This window comes from Mastomys coucha, unplaced genomic scaffold, assembly GCF_008632895.1.
Source record: "Mastomys coucha isolate ucsf_1 unplaced genomic scaffold, UCSF_Mcou_1 pScaffold21, whole genome shotgun sequence".
Lineage (NCBI taxonomy): Eukaryota > Metazoa > Chordata > Mammalia > Rodentia > Muridae > Mastomys > Mastomys coucha.
In genome coordinates, this window is record NW_022196904.1 from 71,207,728 (window position 1) to 71,226,829 (window position 19,102).

Consider the following 19,102-nt stretch of genomic DNA (forward strand, 5'->3'; position numbering starts at 1 on the left):
TTTGTCTGTGGGTCCTTCCTGGGTTCTTCTTTTATCTGTCTCCTAGCAATATCTTCTCTGCCTCAGCTCAGCTTCTCCTGGCTCTCCTGTCACCAGCTGTCTTCTCTTCATAGTCCACTAGCCAATTCACTTTCATGTGTCTCTTATTTTCACTCTTCAGAATCTCCCCCCTTCTCCCCTCCCCTCTTCTCTTCTCTCCTCCCCTCCCCTCCCCTCTTCTCTTCTCTTCTCTCCTCCCCTCCCCTCTTCTCTCCTCTCCTCCCCTCCCCTCTTCTCTTCTCTCCTCCCCTTCCCTCCCCTCTTCTCTCCTCTTCTCTTCTCTCCTCTTTTCTCTCCTCCCCTCCCTCCTCTCCCCTCCCCTCTTCTCTCCTCCTTTCTCCTCTCTCCTCCCCTCTCCTGTTCTCTCTCCCCCTCCTCTCTCCTCTCTTTCTCCCCACTCCTCACTCTCCACTCCCCTCTTCTTCTCCTCTCTTTAATGGTTTCCATTCAGTCCTTACAACACTCCTGTGAGGTTGGCACTGTTGTTATCCATTGTTGAAAAATCAGAGGCCCAGAGAGGTTAAGTAACCTGCCCAAAGAATCATAGCTAAAAAGAAAAGGTAGATTTAAGTCCAGGGCATCACATTCTGTAATCTGTGACATGTAACTTCTCCACTAGGCTACTGGTGTTGGAAGAACTCTGTTGGGTAGACAGATTGTTGTCCTCTTCCTGCCTCTTCTCTAGTAGGTCAGGTTTTGAGATTTGTTTCTAGCCTGTGCTGGCTAGTTTTTGTCAACTTGACATAAATCAGAGTCACATGGCAAGAGGGAGCCTCAAGTGGGCCTTGGACAAATCTGTGGAGCATTCTTTTGATTGTTTATTGATATGGAAGGACCCTGTCTAATATGGGTGGTTCCATCCCTAGGCAGGGGTCCTGGTCTGTGTAAGAAAGCAGACCGAGCAAGGTACGGAGAACAGGTGATCTTTGCTTCAGTTCCTGCCTCAGCTTCCCTGGAGGTATAGGCCTATGATTGATATATGTAAACCAAATAAAGTCTTCCCAAGCTGGTTTTGGTCAATTTTATCACAACAACAAAAGGAAACTAAAGAAATTGGTATTAGAGAGTGGGATTTTGTAGGTTTTGGAAAGGACTGTGGAACTTTTTGGAACTTTGGGCTGGAGAAGCTTAGAACTTAATGGGCTATTCTGTGGGAACTTGGAAGACGAGAATGTTGAGAGAAATGCAGATGATGGAGATCTGGCTTATGAAGCTTCTGAGGCCCTCAAAGACTGTCAGGGCTATTTGTATGAAATTTAGAATTAAGAGTCAACAGAACTGAAACCTTTAGCTTACTGGGACAGTCAATGCAGATAAGGTGGCATATTAACCAGCTCTGGTTAATATGGAACCAGCATCAATGAGGTTGTGACACTGTGGCCTACTGGAATGGCAGCAGAATGTGGCAATGTGAAAGAGTGTTACACATCATACTGAAGACATGAGGGGGTCATGGAGAGCAAAAGAAGTCCATGAGGCTAGGAATGGTGTGGGACTAAAAGACACCATTGGTGAAGGTGCTGCCTCAGTTACAGTGGCAACTCTAGGACTAAACGGTTCATGGTGAGAAGCTGAGGCACAGTACCATATGCCAGAGTCAGTCCCTGAAGAGGCCAGGAGAGGACATTAGTGGAGGTGTAGCCTCAGTTGCAGTAGAGACCCCAGCATATGAGAGATGTTGAGACTGTGGGATAGGCACCAAGGGCAGCCACCGGAGTGGAGCGAACTGGGTGGAGACAAGCTGTGCTTGTTGGAAATGGCAGAGCTGGGACAACTGGGCTGCCCAAGTCCTTTGGAGCCCAGAAGATTAGAAGTGAGTCCAAAATGTCAGACATTGAGCTTTGTACACTGTTGGATTTGGGGTTTACTTTGATCTGATTACAGCCATGCCCAGTTTCTTCCCTTTCAGAATAAGAAAGTATATGATTTATTTTGGATTTTATAGGAGTCCACAGTCAAGAGACTGAATATTTAAATTTATTTATTGCCTATGTGTGTAAGATATGTGTTTATGGGTACAGCGCGTGGGGGGTGGAGTCAGCAGACAACCTTGTACAGTCTGTTTTCTCCTTTCACCTTTACGTGGGCTCAAGGAATTGAACCCAGGTCATCAGACTTGTGTGCCCTATTCTTTGCTCCCTGAGCCATTTTACTGGCTCTGACTTAGGGTATTTTAAAAATAATCTATTTTTATTTTGTATGCAAGTATTTGTCTGCCTGTATTTATATGTACTATAAATATGTCCAGTGCCCTCAGAGGTCAGAAGGTGTTGGATCCTCTGGAACTGACGTTAGAGACAGCTGTCAATGCTGGGAACCTGGGTCCTGTGTAAGAGCACAAAGTACATTTAACTTGTTACCCATTTCTCCAGCCCCAACTTGAAATATTTTAAAGAGATATTGAACTTTTTAAAAAAGATTTATTTATTTATTATATGTAAGTATACTGTAGCTGTCTTCAGACACACCAGAAGAGAGCATCAGATCTCATTACAGATGGTTGTGAGCCACCATGTGGTTGCTGGGATTTGAACTCAGGACCTCTTCTGGAAGAGCAGTCGGTGCTCTTAACCACTGAGCCATCTCTCCAGCCCCAATATTGAATTTTTAAATGATAGAATTTTTAAAGACTGTGGGACTTTCAAGAGTTGAACTATATTTTATATTTCGATCTTAATATTAACCAGAGATCTTGGAGACAGAAAATCCTTAGAGATTATGTTTTAATAGTGATGTGTTTATGTATCAAGGTGACAAGGGGTCATTTGTGCTCATTAGTCTTTTGTTAACTTGACACAAATCAGAGTCACCTGGAAAGAAGAACCCTTAGCTGAAGAACTATCACCATCAGATTGGCCCGTGGGAATGCCTTCAGAACATTTTCTTGATTGTTAATTAATATGGAAGGGCCCAGCCCACTGGGGCAGTAGCCAGCCCTAGGCAGGTGGTCCTGGGTTGTATAAAAACACAAGCTGAGCAAGCCAATGAGCAGCATTCCTCCGTGGCCTCTGCTTTGGCTTTGGCCTTGAGCTCTGCCTTGGGTCCCTTCAATGATGGATTGTGATCAGGGCGTAGAAGACAAGCAAACCCTTTCTTCCCCAAGCTGGTTTTGGCCAGTCTCTTACCATATCAGGGAAAGCAAGCCAGGACACCTGCCCTTGCTTCTGGAGTTCGTCTCTAGCATTCCCAACCCTGTCCCTCCTGCTCAGGCTACTGCCACACCAGTGCTCATTTACCCCAGTAAATGGCTTTAGAGGCCTTCATGAACCCATTTCTCCACCACCTCCCCTGCCCTCCCAGCTAGGGACTAGACTTCCCTGAGGCAGAGGGAACTTGGAGTCCTGTGTGGCAGTAACTGGTTCTACCACATGAGTTGGTCCCTGTTTGGCTCTGATATAGATTTTTGTTCTAAGGGCCCCTTCTTGACCTGTGGGCCCCATAGCTGACCTGAGTCCCAGTCCTCTGGGCCCTTGGCTCTGCAGCATGGAGGGAGGCTTGGCTTGCCTCTTGTACCCCATGGCCATTTCCCCTGCAGCTCTTCATTCAAACTCCAAACCCCTCTTCCACTGCCCTTGAGCAGGACACTCTGCTGACTTTGTATGCACTGCTGTCTTTCCAAGATCAAGCCCCCACCTCTTCCTCTTTTATATGTTGGGACTAGCTGTCCTTGTCCTGATGCTCTGGACTCCATGTGTACTCACTACATGGCCAGGGATGTTCCTGGTAAAATGGCAGCCTCTTGGGCATAGGCATTACAGTGCTTTTGTTTTTCTTCTAAAGTTCATGGTGCTGAACTTGAGTTTGTGGGAATTAATTACAACTTGTCTGAGAACTGGTACTTCTTCTATATGGAGATGGTACTGCTGACTGGGGGTTGCACACAGGACTGGGGGAACTCCCTAGTCACAGAGCAGTGGACTTTAACATCTCTTACTCCCACTGAGCTCTTCACCCGCACCCACAGAAGCTGGGTGCCCCTCGAGGATGAGGCCACATGTACATATTGCTTAGAGGAGTCACGCTTGCTGATGCCCAACGTCCATGCTTAACAGCATCCTAGGCAAAAGCTTGTAGGCTGAGTATGGTGGGCCGTGTGTATGAAACCAACTTGTGGGAGGTGGAAGCAGGAGGATCAGGAATTTAAGGATATTCAGGAATTCAGACATATAACAAGCAAAAAGCCAGCCTGGGCTATACAAGTTCCTATCTCAAAAGAACCAAGAACCTGAAGAACAACAACAAAAGAAGAAAGGAGGAAAACAGAACAGCTTTTAAAGTAGGTTGGCACAGGTGCCTTCACCTGTCCAACAGTCGTGACAGGCATTGCTAATCAATCCCAGCATTCCCCTCACCATATCCAGAAGGCTTACTGCTACAGGAGCCTACCACCAAGTAGTTCAAGGTTCTTTTTCAGGAGAAATTTTTTTTTTCCTCAGTTAGAAGAAAATACGCTAAAACTTGTCACCAAGGATATGGGATTTTGGCAAAGACTCTCAGAATTAAGGACAGTACAAAGCAGAGATGGTTTCCTGCAAAAAGTGGGGGTCTATGTAGGTAAGCTGTTTATGTCACACCAATGAATTGTGTGTTCTATAAATTTATATGTTGACATTGTAACCTCTGAGGTGACATTAGGAGATAAGGCCTCGGGAGGTGATGAGGCCATCAGGGTGGTGCCCTTATAAAAGAGACCCTAGAGAGTTCTCGTGCTGTGAGGTTAGGGTCAGGAGACACTACACAGCCAGAATGGGGTCCTCAGGAGTGTCCAGCCATGTGGCACCTTGATTTTGAACTTCTGGCCCCAAGCCTGTGAGAAATAAATTCTTGTCATTTATAAGCCACTATGTTTATAGTATTTTGTAACCAAGACTGATGTAAGACAGAACCCCACCCTCATGACCTCATCTGAACCTAATGACCATCCACAAGCTCCACCTCCAAATACTTCCCAGTGGGAACCAGGGCTTTCTCACAGGGACTAAGGGGACAGAACCTAGTCCACAGTACCTACTCTGCACCAGACCCTGAGTGCAGCCAGAGGGGACGGCAGTGACCCAGACCCTCTAGGAAGCCAACGGATTGGATTCTTCCTTAGAGCAGAAGGAGTGGGGAGGAGCGGACCCTCTTGCCTCTACTTCCCTCCCAAATGCTGGGGTTACAGTTGTGTGCCATGCGTACCTCTATGTCTTGAGCCAATGCCATGCCTTATTTATTTATTTTTTACTTAATTCTATGTATCTGGTGTCTAAGTGCATGCCTGTCATACCTGGTCCTCTAGAAGAGCAGCAGTGCTCTCAGCCACTAAGCTATCTCTCCAGCCCCTGGCAAACTTTTTGAAAGACTACTCCTATATTACAAAGTTAAATTAATGCCAGAAGGGTTATTAAAAATTCATTTATATCAAGGGCTATCTATTTTAACACACAATGTACTGCAATATTTGGATTGTCTAAAAGATAGTAACAGTATTTCTTTATTAATACATTTTTATCTAAAGCCCAATTTAATAATTCAAAAACCATTTATTTAGATCAAATATGGGACTGTGGTTGCATATTTTCCATAAGCCTGTAGGCTCTGTGTTCTTCTGTAGTTGATATAGTAATAGTCAACATATTTATTATTTTAAATTGACTTGTAATGGTCTGGTAATTAACTCCTGTTGGCCCCATGACCATATGAATGGCTTGCTTTGGAGATCTTAGCAAAAACTGGACATTAGCAGCCCAGTCCCCTTTTGCTATCCCTATATGCACCAGAAATGTCTTGGGCACCTTCAGCTTAGCATGAGCAAGAGCCCTCTCAGACAGAGGTGACTGAAGCAGGCTGGAGTGGCCAGAGAGGGGCTGTCCTGCTTTGTATGTTGGGCAGGGCCTGCTAAATGGGAGGTAGGACAAGCACACTCTGGGGAGAAAAGTCACAGGCAAGAACTTATGTGGTAAAGCTGGGGCAGTGGCCCATTGCTGCCTCTCTGTGGTATCTAGAGAACAAGGGGGCATGTTGGTGAGGTGACAGTGGGGAACACCCACATCTGTATGAGGCACACCTGGCCCAGTGTACATAGCTTCCTGCAACACTCCTTCTCCACCCTTGGTGCTGGAATAAGGTCCAAGGAAGACAATAGAACAAATGACTACAAGATCGTAACAAAGGCATGTGAGGATGCTTGTGAGGAATTGGTTCTGGGATCCTGTAGATGCTCAAGCCCCTTGTGTAAAATGTTGCTGACAATGTGGGAGCATGTCTGTAATCCCAGCACCCAGCAAGTCTGAGGCCAGCCTGGGTGGGAGCATGTCTGTAATCCCAGCACCCAGCAAGTCTGAGGCCAGCCTGGGTGACATGAGACACCACCTCAAAAACAAAAACACACTAAACCGAATACAATAAAATGCTGTGCATTTGCACGAAGCCTAAATCTATCCCGCTCTAGGTCATTTGTAATATGTAACACAATACAAGTGTGTGTAAATGGGCATGATACTGTTTAGAGACTCATGACAAGAGAAAGAGGTATGTGCTCAGTACACATACAATACCCCTACCCCTTGTAGTTTTGCCTTTTTAGAATACTTCCAATCTATAGTTGTTTGAATCCACAGGTATAGAAACCACAGATGCAGAGGATGAACTGTATATGACTTAGTTATTTTTCTTTATATCTTCTGTGTGTGTGTGTGTGTACATGTGTGCACATGCATGCCTGCCCCTGCATATGCATGCATGCCAGAGCTCTGGCAGAGTCAGAGGACAACCTAAGGTGTCCTTGCTTTCTACCATATTTGAGGTGGTGTCTCTTTGTTGTGCTTTAATGTGGGCTGGGCTAGAGTTTGAAGGGATCCTCCTGTCTCTGTCTTCCCTTAGGAGTGCTATGGTTATAGATATGTGAGCTATTGAGTTGACCTTTATATAGGCTCTGGGGTTTGAATTCAGGGCCCAGTATTTGCACCACAAACAGTTCAATCACTGAGCCATCTCCCCAGCCCAGGCCTCAGTTATTTTAAAAAGTCTCAATTCTTAATTGTTTAAGTTAATAAACTTACTTTTTTAGCAGGGCGGTGGTGGCGCATGCCTTTAATCCTAGCACTTGGGAAGCAGAGGCAAGCGGATTTCTGAGTTTGAGGCCAGCCTGGTCTACAGAGTGAGTTCCAGGACAGCCAGAGCTATACAGAGAAGCCCTGTCTCGAAAAACCAAAAAAATAAAAAAATAAAAATAAAAATAAAAATAAATAAAAATAAAAAAATAATTAAAAAATAAACTTACTTTTTAAATTGTCATGAAGTTGCCTGCATGTTATTCCCAGTTTCTGTACTTACATTGTTACAGATGTGAAACTACTAATCCATGGCCTATATTTCAGTTTTAAAAAATATTTATCTGAGAGTATGCATGCATTACAGCATGCATATAGAAGTCTAACAACAACCTGTGGGAGTGGGTTATCTTCTATAGTGTGGGTTCAAAAGAGCAACCTCAGGTTGTCAACCTTGATGGCAAGCACCCTCACCCATGGAGCCAGCCCTTCATCTCCATGACTTATGTTTTGGATAGCCTTGCCCTTAGAGTACTTTTAGTTAGTTAAAACTACTCAGATTTATGTGCTCAGGGCTGGGCCTGTATTTGAAATTCTCTCCAGAGAGCTGGGACAAGGCAGATTGTGTGTGTGTGTGTATGTGTGTGTGTGTAATTTTAAATTTTTGACACTGGGTTTCGTATATACCATGCTGGCCTCAGGCTTCCTATGTAGCCAAGGATGAAGTTGAATTTCTGATCCTCCTGCCTCTGCCTCCTGAGTGATGAGATCATAAGTGTGCACCACCAGACCCAGTTCATGTGGTTCTGAGGATCAGAGGCTCTGTGACTGCGAGGCAGGCCCTCCTGCTAACTGGGCAGCAGTCACTTTTCTGTGCGAGATTGTGTACAAAATTTTGAAGACAATGGAAGAAATCTGAATAATCTATACACAAATGCAGCTCATGGGGATAGCGGCATGACTCCCACCTCTAAGTGTGGGTGACACTTAGATGTGGTTCCAAGGAACACAGCATGGAAGCAGAGGAGGTAAGAAGGAAGTTTGCAGGAGAGAGGCCTCCTGGGTATGGTTAACACCAGTGAGGGGGCGGGTGAGGTGGGGAATGAGGTGCCACATGCTCTCCAGAGGCAGTGCTGAGAACTTCCCTTCCCCACTGTGGTCTCCCTCCCTCAACCTAGAACCTCAGTCTAAACAGGAGGAAAACATTGAACAAACTCAAACCATGACATAATCTACAAAATATCTAACCACGATGCCACAGAACTGTCAGAGCCTTCGCCCACAAGGAAAACCTGCCCAGTGAAACCTAGGGAGACATTATGACTAAGTGTGATATTGTAGTGGTTAAAGTGTGTCGTCGCCCCTTCCCCCAGAGCTGGCATAGAGATCCCCAGCATCTGTGAGTGCAGCCTTATTTGGAAATAGAATGCTATAGTTTGGATCTAGAGTATTTTCCTGAAGGTTAAATGTGGGAGGCTTGATCCTCGGCCTGTGAGACGGTGGAAATGGGGCCTAGTGAGAAGAATGAGTTCACTGGGGAGCTACTTCAGTGGGGAAGAGATCAGGACCCTACTTCCTTCTTATTTCCCTTTCTTTGCTTTCTGATCACCTTGCAGTGAACCTAGACAACAGAGCCAAATGACCGCAGACCGAAACTTCTGAAATCATGATCCAAATAAGCCTTCCTGCCAGCAAGTGGGTTATCACGGACATTTTTGTCATAGTGACAGGCATGATGAACACATAGGTCCTGCAGATGTATGTTAAGGATCTAGGATGAAAACATCCTGGATTTAGGAATGACAGGTATGAAGTGGAAGGAGCAGGGAGGTCTGAGACTCTCAGATGCAGAAACGCACGTAGAAGAAAGCCATGTGAATATAGAGGAAGATTAGAACCCTGGTCCCACAAGCTAGGGAAGGGCTGGAGGCAGCAGGAGCTGAGGGGCAGAGAAGGAGCCTCTGTTCTCTGTGGAACTTAGCCGATTGCCAACTGCTGCCCTCCAGAACCCTGAGGATACACCTCTGTGGTTGTAACAGTGTTATGGCACTGGGCTAAGGTAGCCCTCGGAGACTGATACAGGCATCCTACATGCAATCCTGGAGCAAAACCACAAACACCTCAGTGTGTGGATCTCTCTGACCACCATGGCCAGCAGAGTAATGATCAGCTGGAGGTGAGAGGGCAGTTCAGTTCAATACAACTAAGTAGCCCTGCGTTGGTTCAAACTTCAGGAGTCTGACCTGGAATAGTTTATTTCAGGCATGTTTAAGTACAGCACAGTTTGGCGAAAGAGTTCCTGGTGTTAATTAATTCATGCCCATGTGCATAACAAAGCTTAAAGTGTGACTCTCTCAAAACTCTTTTTGAAGCACATGTGACTCCTCCCATAAAGACGAGTTCCATAGATTTATTACATGCGACTCCTTCCATAAAGATGGGTTCCATAGATTGACACACTCAGGATAAGGGTCTGGGAGAGGACCTGATGTAGTCTCAGCCATACAGGTAGTACAAAGGTCACTGGGCTATTAACCCTGTGTTGTTTAAAATTCCTAGTTACCTTAGTTCAGTGGCTCTCAGCCTTCCTATTGCTGCGATCCTTTAATACAGTTCCTCGTGTTGTGGTGACCCCCAACCATAAAATTATTTCATTGCTACTTTATAACTAGTTTTGCTACTGGTATGAATCAGAATGTAAATCTCTGTGTTTTCCCCTGTGAAAAGGCCATTTAACCCCCAAAGGGGTCTCAACCCACTTGATCTAGTGCTGTGAGTACAAGAACCTCTGTGCCTCCCATATATCAGGAAAAGATTAATGAAATCCAAATCAAATGGAGTTCAGCTCTCGCAAGGTATTGCTAATGAATGCTTCATTGGTCATAACAAGCCATAGTGTCTCATTCTACTTGGGAAGCTATAACAAAATGAATCAAACCACATACAAAGCACAGAAAGTTTCCTCTCACCATTTTGGGACCTTTAAGATCAAAGATCAGATCTAGTATCTGCTGATGGTCAGTTTTCCAAACACAGCCATCCTGCTGTGTTCTCAAATGGTGGAAAAAGCCAGTGTTCTAGCTAACCCAGGCCTCTTATCAGGATGCCACACCCATTCGCGGGAGAGTCTGCTTTCACTATATAACCACTGCCCTATTCCCTGATATGATCACCTGGAGGCATGAAATTCAGTTTAGCACACAGTGAAGCCTGGCATTAACAACGGGGGTGGGGTGGGGGTGGGGGGATGGGGCATATGGGAACTCTGGATTATTTGGTCAACCCCTTTTTGTAAATCTAAACTTCTAAAATTTAAAAGCTTACTTTGTTGAATCATGTTTTTCTTTTTTTTTTTACATTTTGTTGTGTGGATACACACAAGTCATGTCAAGTGCTTGAAGGTCAGAGGACATCTTGCAGGAATTGGTTCTCTCCTTCTACCATGTGGGTCTCACAGATCAAGCTCCTATCCTCGGGCCTGGTGGCGGGCACTTTTACCAGCTGAGCCTCTATTTTATGTTCTTGAGAGAATCCCACTATGCATGTGTTCAGACTGGTTTCAAGCTCAATCCTTTTTGTTGTTGCTGTTGTTTTGTTTTGTTGTTTGTTTTTCTTTTCTTTTTTTTAAAAGATCTATTTATTTATTATTATATGTAAATACATTGTAGCTGTCTTCAGATGCACCAGAAGAGGGCGTCAGATCTCATGACAGGTGGTTGTGAGTCACCACATGGTTGCTGGGATTTGAACTCAGGACCTTCAGAAGAGCAGTCAGTGCTCTTAACAGCTGAGCCATCTCTCCAGCCCCCATTTGTTTGTTTTTCAAAACAGGGTTTCTCTGTGTAGCCCTAGCTGTCCTGGAACTCACTCTGTAGACCAGGCTGGCCTTGAACTCAGAGATCTGCCTGCCTCTGCCTCCCAAGTGCTGGGATTAAAGGTGTGCACTCGACTTCCTGAGTGCTGGAGACTGCAACTGTGTGCCACCACACCAAGCTCCTAAGAGTCTATTTTAAAATTGTCATGGAGGAGAACCATGTATGGACAACTTGTAATTTAGCCTGGAGTCTCTCTGACCTTGACAATGGTACTGCAGGTCTGCACTGGTGTCTTTCTGTCCTTCCTATGGCTCCATTCTCTTTTCTGCTTCCCCTCACTAACTCAAGCTCATGCCTTCAGCTGAATATGAATGAGACCTGACCCCTTTCCAACCATGTGGTAAACATCATCGGCACAAGGTTGCTATGACTCACAACTAGTGAGCCCTGAGTTTTTAGATGGGCCCTTAAGCATCATTTTGAGGGTGACCACACCCCCGACTCCCAGTACTTCTGAGAACTTTACACCCATGATGTGGAGGGTGTCTGTCACCATGTTCTGTTTGGGGTTTTGTTTTGTATTTTAACTTTAAGATTCCACTCCTAGGAGTGATTCACTGATCAAACAGGACCAGTGCCTGACCCGGGAAGAGCCAAGTCCATATTCTTGCCAATGGCCTTTCAGATTCATGAAAAAGAATATGAATTATAAAACCCAGAGACTGAGAGCTGGGCGCTGAGTCACCAGCACGGGGCTGTCTGTGAGCTGAGCTCACCCCTGTCCTTCCTGCTGCTCACTTGTTCAGCTTTGCTTCGGGGCTGATGAGAGCTGAATTGTTGCTTGAGCTTTGGGTTTGAGACAGGGTCTCCCTCTATGTACAGACTGGAAGGCTGAATTCCTTGCAGAAGTTTCCTGTAACCCCAGCAAATGGAAGAAGACTTCCCTCTTTGTAATGGAAAGGATATTGTTAAAGTGCTCATGTGGGCAGCCTTCTCTGGCAATGCTGGAATCAAATGGCTATTGATTCTTTGCTAAAATCCCACCAAAGACAAGGCCTTCTCAATGCAGCCGTTCTGCACTGGAGAACTCCACATCTTAGACCTTCTGAGGCTTCACATCACAAAGAGCTCTGTTTTGATCTGTCTTGCTGTTCTGGTCTGTTCAAGCCCTCCTGGCTGTAACTTTGTTGTTCTTTTTTCTCTAGTTACCGAAGTAATGTTTTGTTCATTGATTTTATTTATTTTTTAAAGGTTTATTTATTTATTTTATGTATGTGGGTACACTGTCCCTCACTTCAGACACACTAGAAGAGGGCATCAGATCCCATTACAAGTGGTTGTGAGCCACCATGTAGTTGCTGGGAATTGAACTCAGGACTTCTGGAAGAGCAGTCAGTTAACCGTCTTCATTCACTTTAAAAGGCCAAATCTTATAGATACCCCTGATGTTGTTGTTGTTGTTTTATTATTATTATCATTATTATTATTAACTTTTGAAACAGGGTCTCATTCTGGCCAGGTACTTATTAGGAAGAACAAGCTGTCCTCAAAGTCAGGGATAGCTTCCCGTCTCAGCCTGCTGAGTCCTTGGATTACAGACCTTGACCACCACACCTGGCTCTTATAGATATACTATAAGAATATTCTAGTCTTTTTCTCTCATGATAGTTTTTTGACAATTTTTTTGTACAATTTTTAAATTTTAATTTAAATTAAAAAAATTTACTTTTATCTGTTTATCTGTGTGTAAGGGCATATGTGGAGGTCAGAGGGCAACTTGCGGAAGACAGTTCTCTTCTTCCACCATGGGATCAAAGTCAAATCTTCAGGTTTGGCAGTAAGCAAAGCTTAGCTATCTCACCAATGAGTCCTCTTCAATCATTTAAAGATGGTAGCCATCTAGATTTCCCCTCTGGGAGGCTAAGACCTTTAGTTCTTTTAATTGTTCTTCAAGTAACTCACAGAAAGCTTGCAAAAGTCCCCCAGACCTGATTTTAGCTGTTCTGCATCCCAGCAAGGCAACTTATGAGTCACAAGCAAGTCTGCTGTGAAGCCAGGGCATAGTGTGGTAAAGATGACCTCATGGGTGTAACCAAGATGATGTAATGGGGCTAAAAACTGGATATGGCCTTAGCAGGGGTCTCAGAAGAGCTGCGTTCTCAGAAAGAAGACTGCGGAGAGGCTGCTGATCACTGCTGAAGTTCTCAACCCCTGGGGCTTGCATGTTGACAGTGAACTCAGGAGGGGTTGTCATTGTAGGATAAAGTTCTGGCTTAGATTATACAGGGGTCTGGAGATATGATGTGCAGGAATGGAATAAATAGAATTTTATATATTAGGACATCCTGCTTGGTTACCATTCAGGGTCATAACCAATTTCTAATTTACCTGGTGTCACTTTACATTCTCAAAGGTGGGGGGTTATTGCCACTTTCCACAAGTTCTGATAACATGTGGAATAGTGAAATGGGGGGAAACTGGACCAATAGGGACTTTATTTTTTGTTTGTTTGTTCGTTCATTCTTTCTTTTTTTTCTTTCTTTCTTTCTCTCTCTCTCTCTTTCTCTCTCTCTCTCTTTCTCCCTTTCTCCCTTTCTCCCTTTCTTTCTTTCTTTCTTTCTTTCTTTCTTTCTTTCTTTCTTTCTTTCTTTCTCTTTTTTTGAGACAGGGTTTCTCTGTATAGCCCTGGCTGTCCTGGAACTCACTCTGTAGACCAGGTTGGCGTTGAACTCAGAAATCTGCCTGCCTCTGCCTCCCAAGTGCTGGGATTAAAGATGTGCACCACCACTGCCCCGGGGACTTGATTTTTAATCATGTGTATGTGTCTGTGTGTCTGTGTTGTGTCTGTGTGTCTGTTTATCTGCACATGGTTGTGTGAACATGAGTGTAATTGCCTGCAAAGGCCAGAAGAGAGCTCTGAATCTCCTTGCCCTGGAGTTATAGGCAGTTTGAGCCTTCTAATATGACTTCTAGGAATTGAACTCAAGTCCTCTGCAAGAGCACTGAGTACTCTTTACTGCTGAACCATCTCTAAGTCCCCAAGGGAGACTTTATGACAGGAAAAGAAAGAGAGGCCAGCATGGGTAGGTACTTATTCCACACTTAAGGATACAAGGTTTCAGGAAGGACACTGGAAGGGAAACCAGATATGGCACAGAGCCCTGTCTCTGCCAGGGCAACACATCCCAGTGAGAAAGGAAAGGCAGCAGTGAGCAGCGAAGTAACTTGACTGCAAATGAAAATCAAGGGCCTTACTCATTAGCTAAGAATTATAGTGTGTGTGTGTGTGTGTGTGTGTGTGTGTGTGTGCGCGCGCACCACATTCTAAGTATGGAGTTCAGAGAACAATTTTCAAGAGTCAGTTTTCTCCTTCTACCATGTAGGCCCCAGGGATAGAACTCATGTTGTTGGACTTGGCAGCAAGAATATCCCAGTCCCCTTCTCCCATGCATCTCACTGACCTAGATAAGATTTTGTAAAGCTTTAGATATCAGTGTCTGTCTAAAGGACAATGACCAACTATAGAAGTTGTGGATATCTAATGGTCACTGTCTCTTTCCCCATTTTGGTAATATCTATGGTCCAATCACAGGCCTCCTGCTGCCCTAATGTAATTGGACCAGGAAAATCCTGCAACATGGCTTGTATACGAAAGCAGGCTGAGCAAACCATGGGAAGCAAACCAGTAAGCAGCACTCCTCTATAGCCCCTACTTCAGTCTCTGTCTCTAGTTTGTTTCATTTTATTTATTTATTTATTTATTTATTTATTTATTTATTTATTTGGTTTTTCGAGACAAGGTTTCTCTGTATAGCCCTGGCTGTCCTGGAACTCACTCTGTAGACCAGGCTGGCCTTGAACTCAGAAATCCGCCTGCCTCTGCCTCTGTTTCCCAAGTGCTGGGATTAAAGGCGTGCGCCACCACTGCCTGGCTTGCTTTGTTTTTTAATCACAGCAATAGAATCTCTAACTAGAACAATCACTTAGGATGCAGATAACAATTCCCAACCTCCTTGTAGCTAGGTGGTCAGATAATGAAGATCTGGCCCACAGGGTGAACTGAAGCCAACCAAGCTGACCGTGTATCATGCCTTTAGAGGAAGGCTGGGCAGAGTTTTCCTTAGAGGATATGAAAGTTAATCTTCATTGATAGCTTGACCAGAGTTGAAATAGTCTGGAAGACATACATCTGGATGTGTCCATGGAGAGATGAGAAGACAGGGTAACATCTGGATGTGTCCATGGGGAGATGAGAAGACAGGGTAACTGAGGGGGAAGAGCCACCCTGGTGTGAGCTGCACCATCCTCTGACCTAGGGTCCTGAGCTGAGTAAAGGGGAGAGACGGAACTGAGCACCAGGATTCCCCGCTCTCTGCATCCCAGTCTGTCTGGATTGCTAAGAGTCCCTACTGCATAATGCCACCATGGATGCTCCCCATGATGGACTGCCCATCCTTCCTTAAGCTGTGCACTAAGTTAAATCCTTCATCCTGCAGGTTACAACCACCGACAAAGTGATGGGATGGGTCAGATAGTAAACAGTGGAGGCTTCATTATCTCTATCTGCAGAGAGATGCCTGTGGGCCTGTGTCCCAGAGGCTTTCCACAGAGATCTCTGGCCCGCTGGGTGCGAGGATTCAGGCAAAAGCAGGGAGAGTTCAAGCAGGAAGGAGGAATCATCAGCCAACTAACCATCGAGGAGTGAGGCGGAGCTTCAGGTGGCAGATCTCTTCCCAAGCAGCAGTGTTACAGCTCTTATGAAGGAAGCTCTCAGACAGCGGAGTAGTTCTCACACACCTTTATTCCTCCTGGATAGGATTTATATACAGTTTTGGGTGGGTCAGGGTCTGACAGCAGGTACTTCTCATTGGCTTGGTCTGAGAGCTTGGAGATACCTTGTCTGCATGTGGAAGGGCTTGGTGCTGCTCCCAGGATGGCCACAGACCTCTCTGCAGGGGTTGTGGGGTGTGGGAGGCTGTAGCTATGTGATAGGAGCCTGAAGCCCAAGGGCCATGGCCAAATGCCTGTTGTCCCTTGCAGGCAACAGTCACCTACTGGGTCACTGGGGTTTTAAGCCTGAGCTCGAACAGGTACCAGGTTGCCCATCACAGCTCACCACCCCACAGATACCCATCGTAGTTTGAAAGCAGCCATGCACTATAAGTACTTATACAAGTGAGAATATAACTTTTTAATTTATTTTAATGAACCAATAATAATTTAAATAAACATTTGACAACCAAACTATGTTTATGGAATTAGGTTCTGGGCTGAGGAGATGGTTCAGTTGGTAAAGTGCTTGTTCAGGGCTGGAGAGATGGCTCATCAGTTAAAAGCACTGACTGCTCTTCCAGAGGTCCTGAGTTCAAATCCCAGCCACCACATGGTAGCTCACAACCATCTGATGCTGTCTTCTGGTATGTCTGAAGACAGCTACAGTGTACTTATATGTAATAAATAAATCTTTTTTTTTCCTTAAAGACATGAGTTCAAATCCCTAGAACCCACGTAAAAAGCTGGGCATGATGGCATGCACCTGTTGAGGGGAAGCATGGAGACAGAAGAGTGTCTGGGGCTGGCTGGCTTGCCATCCAAAATGAATTGGATGGTTTCAGGATTCAGGACAAAATGAATTGTCTCAAAAGAGCAAAATGGAAATGCAACTGAGAGAGACTCTCGATGCTGACCTCTGGCCTTCATATGTGTGCACACATTTGTACCCATGCCCATCCCTCCTCACAAAACACAGAAGCAAATCCTACTTCATTGACCCGGCCTTAGATGAGGTGCTATTGTCCATGCTTCTGCTCCATTCTGCATTTGTGTTTCACAAAGGTTGGAATGCAGATAGGGAGGTGAGCCATCTTGTACGAGGAGGAGAAAGACAGCATGCTAGGGATGGAGTAGATTCACGTGAGAAGGAGTTGAATCCCTGAAGAGAGGCTGCCACAAGAATGTGCTCCCGAGCTCTTCCTCATTGCTCTGCACAGTACCTGAGACACACAGCCCTGGAAGGGAAAGGCATGGTTTGGAGCATGACTTCAGAGGCTTCTGTCTGAAGTTGCTTGGTGTGGTTGTCACAGGGCTTGTGTTGAGGCAGAACATGTACCAAAGAAAGCATGGTGGGACAAAGCCACTTACCTAGCTGCAAGAAAACACAGAGACAGGAAGTCATCAGGGACAGGTATTCCCTTCAAAGGCTCACCATCACTTTCTCAGAGATGACCCACTTACTCCAGTCAGACTCTACCTCCTTAGTATCCCCCAATAATGGCATGGCATTGAAATCCATCAATGCACTGATCCATTGATGAGGTTAGAGGCCTCTGGATCCAATTATATCTTCATAATTGGCTCTGTGTCCTGGGGACAGAACCTTCAGCACATGGGCCTTTGGAAGGATAGTTCACATTCAAACCCTAATAGACTATTTATTCAGCCTAAAAGGAGGTCTAAGCTGGGCAGTGGTGGCGCACGCCTTTAATCCCAGCACTTGGGAGGCAGAGACAGGCGGATTTCTGAGTTCGAGGCCAGCCTGGTTTACAGAGTGAGTTCCAGGACAGCCAGGGCTATACAGAGAAACCCTGTCTCAAAAACCAAAAAAAAAAAAAAAAAAAAAAAAAAAAAAAAAAAAGACAGTCTAGACCAGTGTTTTTTAACTTGTGAGTCATGACCCTTTCACAGGGATCACATGTCAAATATCCTGCATATCAGATATTTGCATTACAATTCACAGCAGTAAAAGATTACACTTGTGAAGTTATAACGAGGACAGTTCTATGGCTAGGGTCAGCAGAACACGAGGAACTGTATTGAAGGGTCACAGCATTAGGAGGAGGAGAAGCACTGCTCTAGAGGAACAGACCATCCAGACTTCATTTGAGAGGAATGCATGCCTGACTTGTTTTCTGGAATCTCTGTTTCAGGTACCCAGTCAGTAGACAAGAAGGACAAACAAAACAAGGGATGCCAATACATGCAATGGACCAAGGGGGCAGAGAATATTATCAACCCAGTGCCCGTCTCCCATGTACTGCTTGTCTTATGTTAACATTGGGGCTGATGGGGTTAACGGAGGTCCTATATGGGACTGCTCTAGCAAAGTCTACCTGGACAAATAGACTCTCCACTGGCCACAGAGACTTAATGAAAGACTGAGTCCTGATCCATGTGGGGAGAGAGCCAGATGGAGCACCACAGAAGCTTCAAGCCTCAGACTCACTGGCACAAGATTTGGGAAGAGGCGGCTCTACTTTCAGCGTGCTGTGACCTGGTTGGGTCGGTTAGGGTTACTAGCAACCAACCACAAATCACCTGAGTAGGGAGTCTTGCCTGAGAAATTGTTCGGATTGGCTTAATTGATGTGGTAATGTCTATCCCCAATGTGAGCAGCACCTTCTGGTATCAGCCTTGATAAGACAACATGGCAGAAGGAAGAATATTTACCTTTTATATGGTTGGCCTTCTCTCTTGTCACTGAGCTGATATATCCTGCTGCTGCTGCTGCAACTTTCTCTGTCTTAAAATTCTGTTTCCAGGCTTCTAATGAGGACCAGTGGCTCTTCAAAAGCCTCCAGGTTTTTGGAGCCTGATTGTGACCTCTGAGCAAGCCAGTAAACAGCGTTCCGATGTAGTGTCTGCTTCATTTCCTGCCTCCAGGTGTCTGCCTCCAGGTTCCTGGCCTGACTTCCTTCAGAGATGGACTGTGAGTTGGTAATGTAAGATGAAGTAAATTCCTTTCTCCCCAAGTTGCTTTTGGTTAGAAGGGTTTACTAGAGCAACGGAGATGCTAACTAGGCACTGGTCTACTGGGAAGCTTGGCCCAATCTAACCAATCAAATATCTGTCATCTCCTGGTACGGAGCAGCAAGAAGTCACCAAAAAAGGCACTCTCAGTTCTCCCAAGAAGCCCTCCTCCCTGTCAACCCTTGCAGCCTGTGCTCAAGGCCACAAGAGAAAGATAGTTTACCGAGAACTGTTTGTTCAAATCCCTACACAGCCATATTGTCATCTACACAAACACCTTTCCTGTCATTGCAAGGTAGGACTCCTCATTTCTCTGCATGTAAGACAGATGATGTTCCACGGATTGGGGGGTGCTCACTGCCTCATGAAAAGCTGCGGATACCTAACGGCCAGGAAATACCTTGCATGCGATGACTCTACCTGTCAAATGGCTGCATGTGGTAGAGGTCTCCAGGTCACAAAGCTTCCCTG